Below are 13,120 nucleotides of genomic sequence, written 5' to 3'. Positions count from 1 at the left end.
TTGGTCTGAAAAATGTGTACGTGTGGTCTGAATTACACGTGAGGTAATAAATACCTCACCTTTATATAAATAGCAGTTCCTGAGTGGGAAGGGGCATACACATTACTGTTTTTTTTTTTAATTGAATTGAAGAAGATTTATTTTGAACATAACAAAAGAAAAAATAAAACAACAACAGACAACATAAAATTAAAGTTAGTTCAAAAAAGAGTGAGGAGAATTCAAAACGTATCTAATCCCTCCCCTTCTCCCTGTATAATGATTTATATATTAATCCCCGTTTCATTAAAAATACTATTGACAATCATGATAATAATCATAATAATAATAGCAACAACAATAATACTAATAGTAATAATAATAGTGATACAATCATACAATACAATTTTAGAAAAAATACAAACACATAAGAAACCTGACAAAGCAAAACACAACAGAAAAGATAGACCCAACTAACAATTAACATAAATAAATCCATAAATCTTAAAGAGAACATTCATAATTTGAGAGGCTATGGAAATTTTGTTCTGCCTAATGTTAGAACTACTCAAAAAAGTTTTTGTGACAGTTTGTGGGGTGAAATTGTGGAATGCTATGGATTTACAGCAAAAGCTCTGCTGAAACATTCACAAATTCAAGTCCTTATATAAAGATGCGGTTTGGTCTGTATACAGAGAGAATACAATTTAACATACTGTTCTTTATCAGTGTTGTGCTATATCTTACGATTCCTTACCATTGTTGGTATGTGTTTTACTCTATCTGTGCATTTCTTACCATTGTTGGTGTGCGCTTTATCTTGTTGTTGCCATTTTGGTATTTTTGTCCTTACCATTGCTGGTATCTACCTCTTTGTTGCAAACAAAAACTTTGAATATGTATAAATTACTGTTTTCTGTTTTTTTAATTTTATTTTATTTTTTCAGTTGAACTGACAAGGAAGTCATTGCGATTATTTATTTTGTGTTAAAATGAATGATGGGGTGGGATTTAATAAGTTTTCTTCTTCCCAGTCCTTTTCAAGCTAAATGATGAATTTATTGCATATGTACTGGATATATGTATTATTTTTCTTTTTGTATTAACCTGCACGAAATGAATAAACAAACAAACAAACATATTTCAATAGTTATACATTCTAGTAAGTTATCAAACCACAGTTTTCATACTTTCAGTCACTTTGTAGCTCAAGTTTTTATCCACATATATGGCAACTCCTCCACCACCTTTGTTTTTTCTGTCTGTGTTCCTTAATGCGTATCCTTCCAGCTCAAAGTCATTCCTTTTTCTGTATTGATCCAGGTTTCTGATACTGCAATTATACTAAATGTCTGTGAAAAAGTTTGTAAATATTCCTTAATGTTATTGAAGTTGGCATAGAGGCTTCTGCTGTTGAAATGGATAATTGATAATCGATCCTTTGATGTAATGTTCTGGTTGAATTGTTTGTCACTGTAGTAGGTACAATTGTTCATGCCGTAGAAAAAAATTATTATCTGGGTCAATATTCTGTTCCAGATCCTGTGCATTGTGTTCAGTGAATTCAAAAGTTTTCAGTTCCAGATGATGATGATCATTTATCCTCTCAGTTATTGTTTTCAGATGAAGATGAATGTGATCTGTCAGTGTGCCTTAATTGAGATTGGCGTCAACATGGCGCCATTTTGGTTCCAGCTGCACTGAACTACTAAATGAAACCTTTTAATGTTTTCAACATTTTTTAAAATCATTTAACCACATACAACAACACATCCAGGTACAGGTGCCATCAAAATAAATATAAAAAGAGTTAAGCTTTAAAATTTACATAAATTTACAATTTACGATGATTTATTTAATTAATTTAGAGCCTGAGTTATGCAGCTGCTGCTCTGTAACTCTGTATCATGCAATGACCTGCGTGACAGTTTTAAAGTTCTCTGTCTCTGGATTATACTTTATTATGGACTAATTTGACCCTCAACAAGCTTTTCTTTCAACAGTCATCACCTCCAATTCAAAGGTAAGCTGTACAATTTCATCTTTTACCGACTGTAAATGTGCAGACTTTTCTGATCCATTTTAATCGGTGTGCGCACTGCAAAAACCTTTATAATATGATGGCAGATGAAGGATTGAAAGCAGAAAAGTGTCAAATCACAGCCTTTTTCTTTGTCTGATTTAGCAGGGGCATGACCAGGCTGCGGCACAATGTAAAAAAATAAACGGTCTGACTTTTAATCACAGAAATGACTCTGGTCCCAGTTTCCTCAAATCGACGAGTGTCATAGCGCTGAACATTAATTTGTACCTCTGTTACTTTGCACGTCCAGACTGCTCGGGGCTTTTAATGGAAATATGTTGTGATCAGATGAGACATTTCATCCCATGTCAGCGAAAATCTGTTGTACAAAATCCATTATATATGGTGTTTATTACATGGAAAACAATACAAAAACTTTGGGACTTTTTTGTTGTTCTGGTTTATACAATGACAGTTTAGGTGAGTTTTACTATACATGGGACTGAACAAAAAATTTACCTCTCAAAACTTTGACGATGAAGTCATTTCCATCCCCTTTATTTTCCAAAATGTTTCTTCTGTTCGGATCTGAAGGCAATCTGTACATCTTGAAGCCCTTTCTGTCTATTTGTGCAGCCAAATGCACAACAACCTGGCATTTTCAGCAAATAAATAAATAAAATATCTGGATTTACGTGCAGACAGATTAACAGCAAATGCTATTTTGGAACCAACTTGGCACCGTGAGTCACGTGACTTTTTTTTTTCGACTTGTCATGTTGCCACTCTTTCTATTAAGGCACACAAATATACATGGTTTTTGTGTGAACACCTCATTTAATTGAGGCCCCAGGTGTCCCAGGTGTCTTAAAATCAAGTTTGTAAATAAAAATACCATGTGACCTATACAAATTTAAAAAAGATATGGCCTGGTTAGATGCGCTTACCCCCCATCACCCATAAGGTGTCAGAGAGGTCAGCTGTCTTCAAAGTTGAAATACTAACATACGGTAGTTTTAATACTCCTGAAAATTTTAGTATTTTCATTTGGAAAAATGCATTTTAGATGGGATACATTGTTAGAAATGCAACTACCACAGCCAAAGAACATGGTGGAGATACAGTCAGAGAGCTTCCTACCTGATTCAGTCCAGCAACAGATTTTTACTTCATGGCCTTTAAAACACACACACACACACACACACACACACACACACACACACACACACACACACACACACACACACACACACACACACACACACACACACACACACACACACACACACACACACACACATGCTGTGCTGGAAAGGCAGTGCCTTTGGGGAATGCTATGGAATATTCCATGCGTTCTAAAAATACTCTTTTAATTGATATATTAAACCACATTTTAAGAGCTCTTTAAAAATACTTATTCAGCATTTTTTCATCACCTTGCAAACACACTCTTTGTTATGTGGAAACAAGAGTTGACATCACTGTGTTATTTCATAAGTGTACGTGTGGATTCCCTGTAGAAACAAAAGACCCAAGACAGGTGAATGTTTAAGCATTGTGTCTTTATAACCAGAAGGAGAGAGGGTTGTTATTACTTGCCGTCATTACAGAAGTAGTGTGAACGTAGTTGTGTCTGAGGGACCTCTGGAATACTGGTTGGCATTCACACCGTCTCACTGCATTTAAGGCTCCTAATATGGAGCAGGAGTGCTGTCAGGATGCCAACGTCTGTGTGTGCGTGCGCGTGCGCTCACACACACACACACACACACACACTGCTATGTCACAGTAACCCAAATAATGATACTAGACCACCACATTCAATGAGTGTGATGTGTGGCAATTTGATTATCTGGTGGACAAAAAAATACCACCTCAGCCAGTTTGATAATAGTTTAAGTTGAGAAAATGTGGTGATGTTGTTGTCGTTTCTTATTTCTAATGTTTTATTTGTTTGTTGCTTTCTAGTTTCTCAAATATTTAGGTCTGCTCCTTTGTGTATTTTACATCATTTCAAAGTGAATGCTATTGAGGCTTCATGGGCCAGCTAAGCTGTATTTGTATGAACAAAACACTGTTCAGTTCCCACAGAATAATGAAGGATGAAGAAGGAGCCACACATGGGTGTGTCATGATTATTCGAAGAATGACCCACGTTTTCATCTATCACGTATCCGCTATGAAGGTGCCACTATGTGCCTCTCTGTACCCTGCATGTGCCACGTAGCAGCCTCTAGTGAGCCACGACCGACCTGTCATTACAGCCTCGAATGGCTCGCATTAGCCACACTAAGCCACGTAGTGCCATGATAACGCCATGTTGGTGCATGTTTAGGCATGAGTTTGGTCCAAACCTCCAGCCCTCCCACACCTGGTCCCTTCAAAGTGTGGGTTTTCAATTCACAGATTCACAGCAGCATTTAAAGAGGTCCCTTCTTTTTTTAAACGCAGTCCAAAAATAGACATTCCAGTACAGTCCCGCGATTGTGCACTGTGCGCCAGGCTGCTGTACACCTGTAATGCACCAGCTAGACCTGAACCACGGGTTCCTGGAGAGCCGCCTCTGTGCTCCTCGCTGGCTCCGCGGCTCTCTGGCTTTTTTTCTGCGGCTTTAAACACACAAAACTTTATGTTTGTCCATTTATTTCTGCAAAATCACTCTTTTGCATGCGCGTTGCTGTTGTCCTTTCATGGACAGCCAGCTCTGTGCTCTTTCTAAGTGGCTTCCTTTCCATCCGTGGCTTGCTGGCTTTATTTTTTCCCTGGCTTTAAACAGTCATTTTTACAACGTGATTCCACTTTTAACTTTGTGTTCGTCCACTATTTCTGCAAAAGCGCTCTTTTGCGTGCGGTGCCGTTCTGCATACAGAATGAGGTGGCCGTTTTATTATATACAACAGTGGATCATTTTCAATATATATATATATATATATATATATATATATATATATATATATATATATATATATATATATATATATACGAGGTCCGTCCAAAAAGTATCGGACCTTTTTTTTTTTCTGCAAAAACCATATGGATTTGAATCACGTGTGACTGCATCAGCCAAGCTTGAACCTTCATGCGCATGCGTGAGTTTTTTCACGCCTGTCGGTTGCGTCATTCGCCTGTGAGCAGGCTTTGTGTGAGCAGTGGTCCACCCCTCTTGTCGGATTTTTATTGCGAATAAATGTCTGAACAATTTGGAGCTTTGCTGCATCAAATTTTTCCAGAAACTGTGAGAGACCTCCAGCTGGACACTATTCAGAAAATTTAGATGGCTTTCAGCGACGATTTTATGGGGATTACACAGATTAAGGAGTGCTCCAGCCGGTTTAAAGACCGCCCACAGCATCTGAGAGCGCGGCGCGCTCTGAGCGCCGATCGACAGGCTCAAACCCCGCTCAAACAACCAGATCATTTCCAACGTGAAAGCTTTGTTGATCCGGGATGTCGTCTAACTTTCACAAAAAAGGCAGAAGGCATGGACATCAGCACTTTTTCGGCACATTCTACTGTTACAGGAGTTTTTTCATGGAAAAAGAAGCGGAGGATTGCGCCACCATGCCGCTCATGGCGCGGGACAAAACCACCTCCGTGTTGGTCTCACAGGACGGCTTTCAGGTGGCTTTCAGACGGCTTCCGGTTGCTTTTCAGTCATGTGAGTATCTGAGAAATTGTGCATGAGCTGGACATGCCCCAACATGTCCTGTGAGGCTTCATCACAGTGGTGCTTTGCGCCATGCGGCTCCGCCGCGACGCGTGGAGTTCCTCCGCACGTCTGTCTCAATGTGACGAAAAACTGCTGATGTCCACTTCTTCCGCAATTCCTGTGCTAGTCAGACGACATACCGGATCAAGACAGCATCCAGTTTAGAAATGAATGGCACATTCCACTGTTACAGGAGTTTTTGTCATGGAAAGAGGAGCGGAGGAACTCTGCGCGTCACGGCAGAGCTGCATGGTGCAAAGCAACGCCATGATGAAGCCTCACAGGATATGTTGGGGCATGTCCAGCTCATGCACAATTTCTCAGATACTCACACGACTGAAAAGCAACCGGAAGCCGTCTGAGCCATCTGAAAGCCGTCCTGTGAGACCAACACGGAGGTGGTTTTGTCCCGCGCCATGAGCGGCATGGTGGCACAATCCTCCGCTTCTCTTTCCATGAAAAAAACTCCTGTAACAGTAGAATGTGCCGAAAAAGTGCTGATGTCCATGCCTTCTGCCTTTTTTGTGAAAGTTAGATGACGTCCCGGATCAACAAAGCCTTCACGTTGGAAATGATCTGGTTGTTTGAGTGGGGTTTGAGCCTGTCGATCGGCGCTCGGAGCGCGCCGCGCTCTCAGACGCTGTGGGCGGTCTTTAAACTGGCTGGAGCACTCCTTAGTCTGTGTAATCCCCATAAAATCATTGCTGAAAGCCATCTAAATTTTCTGAATGGTGTCCACCTGGAGGTCTCTCACAGTTTCAGGAAAAATTTGATGCAGCAAAGCTCCAAATCGTTCAGACATTTATTCGCAATAAAAATCCGACGAGAGGGGTGGACCACTGCTCACACAAAGCCTGCTCACAGGCGAATGACGCAACCGACAGGCGTGAAAAAACTCACGCATGCGCACAAAGGTTCAAGCTTGGCTGATGCAATCACACGTGATTCAAATCCATATGGTTTTTGCAAAAAATAAAAAGGTACGATACTTTTTGGACAGACCTCGTATATATATTTCTTTATTTCTTCCGCAGCTTACAAGTCACCATGATACAACTTTTAACTTTGTGTTATGTCTTCAAAATCGGTCTTTTGCGCGCTCGCCACCTGTGTTGCCGCACAGCTCCTGCTCTTAGCTGCTCCACTGGAGTTATTATCTTCCATGGCTTTAAACACACATCCACTTTCATGCAGTCACCCAAATTTTAACTTTGTGTTCATCCAATATTGACTGAAAAATCATTCTTTTGTGAGCTGGTGTTCTGCCTAAACGCTCGTTTGAAGTGTGATGATGAGTCACTGCCTCAGTGCGCACACACAGCGGAGCTCATGTGATCCATTAATTCCAGAAGTGTTTTCAGCATCCAAGGTTTGACAGAAAATGATTAATCCGCTACAAAATAATTATTTTATATAGAGTCCAGTGCACAGAGCAGGTGGAATTGTGTGCGCAAGAGGAGAGCCGCTCCAAAAATAGCCTCTCAGGTCCTGCATCAGTGCGCACACACAGCAGAGGTCATGTGATCCATTAACAAGATATTAAATTAACATACTTTTATATACAACAGACATCAACATACATACTTTTACAGCTAGGAACTGTTTTATCAAGCTATAAAAAACATTAAAAATAATTACCTTAAGCTGTTCAAAATACATCCCACATGGAGCAGGAAAGAGAGGGAAAAAAAAGCGTCCTGATGAAACAGTCCTCTGTGATTCCAGAAGCGATTAGAGGTGTTTTCAGCATCCAATGTTTGAGAGAAAATGCTTAATCCGCTACAAAATAATTATTTTATATAGAGTCCAGCACACAGAGCAGGTGGAATTGTGTGTTCCAAAAATAGCCTCTCAGGTCCTGCGAAGGTGCCAGGCGTACAGATAATGGACTTTTAGTAGACTCGTAAGCACCACGCAAATGCCTCTAAGCTGTCGCAGTAACTCGAACACAAACTGCGCCACGCTGTTGCGCCACGCTCAGAGAGGAGCCTCGTTAACTGAAGATAATGCCTCTAAGAGCCACTCAGAGCCATGAAACTCCCACAATAGTTGAAGAAACCCTCTCGCAGCAAAGAAAACATGCTGTGTGGCTCCTTCTTCATCCTTCGTTATTCGGTGGGACCCAACAGCAGTGATGGCCACCAGATCGAGGGTTTGAACATGAAAGAAACAGTGAAAGAATTTAGCAAACAAGCCCATTTCAAATGAAGTGTAACTTCAGAGCCATACATATGTTAAGAGCAGAGGTGCCCACATGCTTTTCTTTCAAGGGTGTTGGAAAACTGGTGGAGATGACTCGTTCATACCTTTGTTCATTCATTTCTTTATTGATTCTTTCATTCATCTCTTCACTCACTGCATGTTAGAGCAGTGGTTCCTAACCCTGGCCCTCAGGCACCCTAACCTACACATTTTTTCATCTCCTGCTGCTCTGTTAAAAGCTGGTTAGCTCAGTCAGTTGTGGGTTGGCTCTTGACTGGCTGAGCATACCTGAATGAGGTCATGAGTTTTTGGCAGAACAATGGAAGGTGAAAAATGTGAAGGTTAGGGATTTTTGAGGTCCAGGGTTGGGAACCACTGAATTAGAAGGTGCACGCCTAGGCTTTTGCATAGCCTATGGATATGAATAAATCAATCAAAACACAAATTCAGATTAATCTGCATGCCTTTTGTGCTTAGTTTGTAGAGGAGGTATTTATTTATTTATTTATTTATTTCTAAATATATTATACTAACCGCAACTATGTATTTTCTCCTTTAGGATTTTTATGTGTCTGTGTGGAATCTTCTTGAGTGAAGCAACTATGAAAAGTAAAGAAAATAAGTGCATTGTTTTGGAAGATGCTATGTCTACATCACAGACATAGCTGGGACCAGTACTCTGAGTACCAGAGGTGGGAGTAAGTCATTCTCAAGTCATCAATCTGCAAGTCCCAAGTCAAGCCTCAAGTCATCTTGCATACAATTGGTGGTCATTATAACTTGAGACTTGACTTGGAACTTGCTGATTCATGAGTGACATGAGTGACTTTTTACTCCCAGCTCTGCTGAGTACCAGTACCAGCAGCACTGGAGCAGTTCTGTCCAAAACAGAACCATGTTTTCCACGTCTAACACAAAAGTGTCTCACTATGTGGAGTCCATATTGACTTCATATTGGTGTTTCACAGTTGTCTTTAACCAATTCCTTGATAAAGCCGCCACTTTGTCTTTTGCTGACCCTCAGTTATTCCAACAAGTCTGATCCAAATCAGATTAAATCTTTTCAAATGATCTTGTTCACACTAGGACAGATGGGCACACTGGTCCAACAACAGTACTTCTGCACATGCTGCTGCATGCAGGTGTAATCAGAGCAACGTCCTCCAAAGTGACAAAAACCTGTATGTGTTTGACAACGAATTGGCCATAAAAAGGGATAACATTTACATTTAGTTCATTTTTACTTCTTTTCTTCCTTTTCCAGTCTGTCTGAGTGACATTTACTTCATACACTGCTGGCTGACATCTGAGAACCAGGTTCAGCAGCACAATGATAATATCACATGAAGTGGTTTCAAGGCTCGCTCTGTGTGTGAAGTTTTTGTTTAAATGTCACTGCAGGTTTGTGCAGTAGGTGTTTGTTGAAGCGTGTGTGCAGGTGTGAGTGAGGGTGCAGCATGTGAAGGCTGTATATATCTTTACAGTATTTGTGGTTGCACGTGTTTGCTCCATGGCTTTGGGTGTTTGCTGAGGAAGGTTTAGTCTGTTTTTGTGTATTTTCTGCATATACATCTGCAGGTTAATGTGTCTCTCATGACAGTTGAACTCTCCAAGTTGGAATGAATTTATACATTTGTCATGTTTTGCCAAACAACTGACTTCCTGGATCTTGTTTTTAGGATCAGATGAGGCAGTCTTTGTTACTCACTGTGCCACACAATGCAGATGGACCCAATAGATAAAATGCAAAAAAAAAACGGTGTGTGTGTGTACCTGTATATATGCACATTTTTTTATCTAAAACACAGGCTCAAATGTTAGTAACATCTTTGTTTGTAGATATTCATTTGTTTTAATATGGTCCGAAAATCTCAATTTTCTCAACAAGTGAAAACTTCAGACTTGCTGCATGTTATGTGGTTGAGAGTAAAGGAATGGAAGCTATCTGAGGTTGGTTGTAATGATGCGTTTTCCAAAGCAGTTGAAGTAATGTGGCTAGGATAAGGTTAGACCTTCCTTGTGTGAAGCACCTTGGGGCAGCTAATGTTGTTATTGGACACCGTATAAATAAACTGAATTGAACTGACTGAAATGGCTCATAGTTTGTAGATAGTGAGCAATTTGAATTGTTGATGTGCAGCATGTAATTATAACCCAGTGAACTACAAGCCCACATTAGACGTAAGGACCACTGTTGTGTCATGCACATGCCTCTCTGTGTATGGTCCAGAGCTGCATCTTAAAAAATTGCTTAGTAGACATCCTACCTGTTTGATGTGATGTTAGCCTTAGTAGCATGACCACAGTACCATTTTGAGGTACTGTGGTCAGTGTTGACTGGTGACAACCCGTGCAGACCTGTAGTCCATCTTCATTTCCTGAAAGTTACCACCTGGCAGAGCCTCTTGCCCTGGCGCATTACCAGGTGTTCTCAGCAAAGAGGCACCTATGTGGTGGATCATGCTCTGGAAAAGTGCCACATGGTCATAGTGCTGCAGTTAGTGGCCATCAGGACCGTACGGTTAGCAGTAATACAACTTGACAGGTATTTCTGTCTTTATTGTGTGCTGTGCTCACTGTGCAGATTTAAAGATGGCAAGGCCCAAAACAGGAAATTCACGGGTCCTCATCTGAATCTATCTGAAACCAAACTTTTCCAGCTGAACATGCAGCAGTGTTATGGAGTTATTTGTTGAAATGTTGTGAGTCCATTGACTGGCTCTCACTCCATTCACTCCATTAATCTTTGGCCCTGCTAATCACAGGAATTAACAGTGGACTTTTTGTAGCTCTTGGGCCAAAGTCTCTGCAGTTATTTTGTACATTTATTTCATATTTGATTTAATGTGAGTAGTCATCCCCGCTGTGCCATGTATGGTGATGTAAGCATCTGATTTACACATGGCACAATTTAGTCCAACCTTTGTCTGTAGCATCACCAGTTATACAGTTTCATAGTGCACTGGTACAGAGAAGGAATTTCTTATAAGCATGATGTAAAATTTCAGCTGCACTTTGCCAGAAGGCACATTGGAGGCTCAAACCTAGATTTAATCAGTGTTCTTGTAGGAAACTTTTTCTCATGCCACCACACAGCTGTGACTGGTGATATAACAAGACAAAATCTGTACTTTCACATTTTGTCTAATCACGGTCACAGAAGCGTGTAACTCCTTCAAAGTTGCCGTAGCTCTCTCGGTGGCTTCCCTCACTCATCCCCTTTCATAGTTACACCAGGCAGACTTACATAGTAACCATACTCTTTATAAATCTTAATGATTGATGTTAATGAAGTCCAAAATATTTTCAGTGACTTAGAAATGTTCATGTAATCATCCCTTGACTTGTATAAAAACATTATCTTTCATTTTACATAACTCCATTGAGGTGTCTGACACAAATTTGCAAGCATTGTGTTACTGTCTAAATTCTTATATATCTGACCATATCGAAGACAATATACAATTATAGAGTTTTGGATTTTGGTGTACCCGTGATTATGCCGACCTGATCAGAATTGACTAGGTCCACATAATCCAAGGCCGAGGTAACCCCATCCTGACCAGGTCCGCATAATCACAGGTACACCGAAATCAAAAGTCTTTAACTGCTTTATTATATGGTAAACAAGAAAATTGGGAGTTTGTCAAACATACTAAAACTGAAAAATCAATCTCATTTTCAACTCTTTATTATTACTGTCATTCTGCACCAACTGACATCCCATCGATCGACTGGAGATGCCTGTTAAGTCTGTGACGAAGAGTCATTAGGCTTGTTTTCTTATAAAGTTCGCCATTCGCCTGTCTAGCTTCCGCGTAAAATCGACCGAGTACTCCATCAAGCATCCGTCTGTCATAAGTTTCAAAGTTGGATGCATGTCCCTTTTCAGTGACGTACTTGTGAAACAGGTTGGCTGCTGACTGTGTACGAGGTCTGTCCATAAAGTATAGGTCCTTTTTATTTTTTTCAAAAACTATATGGATTTCATTCATATGTTTTTACGTCAGACATGCTTGAACCCTCGTGCACATGCGTGAGTTTTTCCACGCCTGTCGGTGACGTCATTCGCCTGTGAGCACTCCTTGTGGGAGGAGTCGTCCAGCCCCTCGTCGGAATTCCTTTGTCTGAGAAGTTGCTGAGAGACTGGCGCTTTGTTTGATCAAAATTTTTTCTAAACCTGTGAGACACATCGAAGTGGACACGGTTCAAAAAATTAAGCTGGTTTTCGGTGAAAATTTTAACGGCTGATGAGCGATTTTGAGGTGATACTGTCGCTTTAAGGACTTCCCACGGTGCGAGACGTCATGCAGCGCTCTCAGGCGCCGTCGTCAGCCTGTTTCAAGCTGAAAACCTCCACATTTCAGGCTCTATTGATCCAGGACGTCGTGAGAGAACAGAGAAGTTTCAGAAGAAGTTGGTTTCAGCATTTTATCCGGATATTCCACTGTTAAAGGAGATTTTTTTTAATGAAAGACGTGCGGGCGGATTGCAGCGTCGGCTCGCAGCCGCCGCGACGCTCCGCCACAGGAAAAACACCTCCGTTGGAAGCCTTAAGGACAAGTTGGAACATGTCCAGCTGTTAAACAATTTCTCATATACTCACTCCACTGAAAGCCATCAAAAGCCGCCTGGATTTTACAAATGGTTATCAACACGGAGGTGTTTTTCCTGTGCCGCCGCACCGTGCTGGCTGCGTCCCGACGCGCGGACCCGTCCGCACGTCTTTCATTAAAAAAATCTCCTGTAACAGTGGAATATCCGGATAAAATGCTGAAACCGACTTCTTCTGAAACTTCTCTGTTCTCTCACAACGTCCTGGATCAATAGAGCCTGAAATCTGGAGGTTTTCAGCTTGAAACAGGCTGACGACGGTGCCTGGGAGTGCTGCACGATGTCTCGCTCCGTGGGAAGTCCTTAAAGCGACAGTATCACCTCAAAATCTCTCATCAGCCGTTAAAATTTTCACCGAAAACCAGCTTAATTTTTCGAACCGTGTCCACTTCGATGTGTCTCACAGGTTTAGAAAAAAGTTTGATAAAACAAAGCGCCAGTCTCTCAGCAACTTCTCAGACAAAGGAATTCCGACGAGGGGCTGGACGACTCCTCCCACAAGGAGTGCTCACAGGCGAATGACGTCACCGACAGGCGTAGAAAAACTCACGCATGCGCACGAGGGTTCAAGCATGTCTGACGTAAAAACATAT

General features: G+C 41.1%; 1 protein-coding gene across 6 annotated transcripts in view; it reads left to right on the top strand.

Moving 5' to 3' along the window:
• hdac7a (histone deacetylase 7a) overlaps positions 1 to 13,120 on the top strand; it is a 196,594-nt gene that overhangs the window by 105,428 nt on the left and 78,046 nt on the right. The gene's annotated exons all lie outside the window — the stretch shown is intronic.

The sequence above is a fragment of the Thalassophryne amazonica genome, chromosome 6 (assembly GCF_902500255.1).
Source record: "Thalassophryne amazonica chromosome 6, fThaAma1.1, whole genome shotgun sequence".
NCBI classification, from domain to species: domain Eukaryota; kingdom Metazoa; phylum Chordata; class Actinopteri; order Batrachoidiformes; family Batrachoididae; genus Thalassophryne; species Thalassophryne amazonica.
Note: the sequence above shows the minus strand (reverse complement) of the source record. Positions and strands in the feature narration are given on the sequence as shown.